Source organism: Grammomys surdaster, unplaced genomic scaffold (assembly GCF_004785775.1).
Source record: "Grammomys surdaster isolate TR1022 unplaced genomic scaffold, NIH_TR_1.0 126036, whole genome shotgun sequence".
Taxonomy (NCBI): domain Eukaryota; kingdom Metazoa; phylum Chordata; class Mammalia; order Rodentia; family Muridae; genus Grammomys; species Grammomys surdaster.
The window spans coordinates 1,374,017-1,377,384 of record NW_021620849.1 but is presented as its reverse complement, the minus strand read 5'-3'; the positions used below and the strand labels follow the sequence as shown (position 1 = coordinate 1,377,384).

The 3,368-nt window shown below is 41.3% G+C and overlaps 1 pseudogene; it reads right to left on the bottom strand.

The window, feature by feature from the left end:
- Window positions 1-1,735: 1,735 nt before the first annotated feature.
- On the bottom strand, window positions 1,736-2,453 carry LOC114610267 (annotated as a pseudogene).
- Window positions 2,454-3,368: the final 915 nt, after the last annotated feature.

The following is a 3,368-nucleotide window of genomic DNA, read 5'->3' as shown; positions in this document are numbered from 1 at the left end:
TTTCATTACGGTGTTTTCTTACATGTGTATAATTGTACTTCATTTATATTCACTCTATTTCCTAAAACAATGGATAATTCAAAGCGACAGTAAAATCTTCTCCCCCTACACACACACATTATTCTTTGGATAGGTCTTCTAGTCATTGGTACCATTGGAAAACTGACTCACTGAGCATACACATCTTCAAGATTTTGACCCATCTTTTACAAACCATTAAAGGAACCATCTTTCTTAATGTCACCACTAAAAATCTTCATTGAGGAGCTAACAGGATAGCTCACGATGCCAGAAATAAGTTTTAAAATTCAAGATTTTGTTTGAAAGATGTAATGTTATAATCAGCCACAAACTGGCAGGCTCACTTTATTTTCAAGAAAATTTCTACCAAATGCCTAAGTTGTAATAACATTTTTTGGTTATGTTATGGGGTCCAGTTACAGCCCACACAACTCAGACACCAGGTCAAAACTAAAAACGAACATTTATTGTAATCAAGCCTGTACTGATCAGTCAGAGACACAGAACAGTCTCAGGAGCTGATCTGCAACACCAAGCTAGAATGTTACAGAGCCTTTAAGCTAGAAATCACAAACATCTGTGCCAAGTTACAATTACATTTTCCCACCAGTCAGGACTTAGGGATAGGGGACTTTCCTAGGAACATCTCCCTATGTGGAACATATAGCCTATTCTCATTGGTTGGTTTATTCAGCTGTGACCAGGTAATTTGCCTAGCATCCACATCTCAACTTGACAACCAGAATGTCAGTTACTCAGGTAGGTCTTAGGAGCTTGAATTTTATTTGACCCCTATTCAAAATGGAAGCTTTACTCAAAATGGCTTCACTTTGGTTACAGTTCACTGTTCTTTCATGTTAAAGAAAAAAAAAAAAAAGATGTTCTCTGTAAAGAGTAGATAGTTTAGCTGGAAACTCAGACAAAAATTCAAATGCTTTTTCTTTGGTTAACCATTGACTGTGTGTGTATTTCTACGGATGAAACCCAGAAACTTAATGTTGTCTAAGGACACTACCACTGAGTCGTGTCTCAAGGTTACTATCACTGTGCTGAAGCATCATGACCAAAAGTAAGTTGGGGAGGAAAGTGTTGATTTTGCTTACACTTTCACGTCACTGTTCACCATCAAAGGCTGTTGGAGTAGGATCTCAAACAGGGCAGGAACCTGGAGGCAGGAGCTGGAACAGAGGCCATGGAGGGGTGCTGCTTACTGGCTTGCTCCTCATGGCTTGCTCAGCTTACTTTCTTATAGAACCCAGGACCACCAGCTCAGTGGTGTCCCTACCTAAAGTGGGCAGAGCACTCCTTTATTGATTACTAATTAAGAAAATGCCCAACAGGCTTGCCTATTTTCTCAATAGAAGTTCCCACCTCTCAGTTGATGACTGTGAGCATAGTCTGCCATTGCCCAGATGCTGAGAACTCAACTCTCTTATCTTATGTGTGCACATATCAACACCACTGATCTAAGATGAACTGTCAGATTCAATAATCTCTGATGCTGCAAACTTCAGCATACATTTTTTTCCCTCCTGATGTCTACAGGGAACACCCTGCAGACACAATTTTATTCTTTATAGAAACAAAGTCATACCCTAGTACCCTCCCTTGTCTTTATTCATAGGAAAATAAATAGCTGCTCCATCCAGAGGGGTGACAGAAGTCCAGTGTAGATGAAGAACATGCTAGAAGGCCTTAGTCCTGGCTCTTAGAGTCAGCTGTCATCCTTCTCCTCAGACTCTCCCTCAGACTCAGGTGCACTCTCAGGCACGTCATCATTCATCTGTTGGAATCTTCCCGACTGGGGATCCCACATCTATTTGATGGTCACTGTGAATCCAGCCATTTCATACACAAACAGCTTCAGGACATGAGTCTGCTTTGGGGTCAGCATGTCACCCTCCTTGCATACCTCATAGTTGACAGCAGGGTTACCACATCTTTCTTGAGGGCAGTGGGCAGACCCAGCTGTCTCAGTTGTGGCTTCATGGAATGAAGGAACTGCTTCAGCTGCCCTGGATCCAGGCTCACAGTTAAAGTTGCTTTGTCCCCCACTCGAGCAAAATCCATTTCTGTATACTTTGCGAACCACTCTTTCACCTCGTCCTTCGTGCAGTTGGTAAAAAGGAACCTAACTTTACCTCTCAACTTCTTGGTAACCTGATGTAGGTTGTTTTTGTATTCATCAGATGGGCTTTGACCCAAGACCACCACTATCACCTTGTTTTACCAAAGAACATCTGGCTGTGCTTCTAGGTATTCCAGATGTCCTTCAGTTTGCTGTTCCTCATGTTGGCCACAGAGAAGATGAAGAGGTATTTGTAGGTGTACACACATTTCCGAAACTCTTCTATCAGGTTCTGCTTCAGTTCCAAGCCTTTTTTGGCAGTTTTTGTTAAGGAAACTTTCTTGTCTCGCTTGGATTTGGACATCATACTAAGGGCACATGCCCAGCAAAATTTTACTTATTGCCAAATTCATACACATTGAGTGTGTTTAGTGTTTGGTTAGTGCTGGAGCAGGACTGGATCATTTGTATCTAAATGTCTCCAAAGGTCCATCTATCAAAGGCTTAGTCCCCATCTGATGGCACTCTGAGAGATGGTTTAACTTTTAAGAGGTGAGGCTTAAAGGAAGTCTTCGGGTCATTGGTGATGTAAGTGAAGAGGATATTGAGGTCTTAGATCTTTGTATTTCCCTTTTTCTCTTTCACATCCCAAACTGGGATGCTCAGCTTTGCTTCCTGACCTGTTCCTCCCATGATGCACTGCCTTACCACCCTAGTTTACTAAAGGCCTAAAACCAATGGGACTGCCCAATATTAGAATATGCCTGATATTGGATTGGAAACTCTGAAGCAGTGAGCCTAAATAAATGTTTCTTTATAAGTCGATTTTCTAGGGCATTTTGTTATAGTTGTGGAAAGCTGACTAACAAAAGAACAAAACAAAGCAAACCAACAAATGTAGCTTCATCTGCACCTCCACCCACCTGCGATTCTGCCAGGGAATGACGAACTCAGTCTTGTTTACAGCACACTCTGTATTATGATGAGCTGCTTTCAAACCAGGAAGTGACAGGCATAGTGTTTCTTTATTGAGTTTTGACTCAGCAGGCGTCCAGCAGTGTCAACAGCATGCGAGTTTATTGCTCTTGTGGCTAAGGAAGTTTGATTATGTACTCTGTAAAATGCTCCCATGGGTTTTTATTGCTAGCATTAAAGGCTGTAAGGAACTTTTTTTTTTTAATTTTAAGAGCTTATAACATCTACGCTTAAATACTTAATTCCATTCTCTTGGAACTCTCTAAAATGATACTTCAACTTAAATGGCTGCATTAGGGCTGAG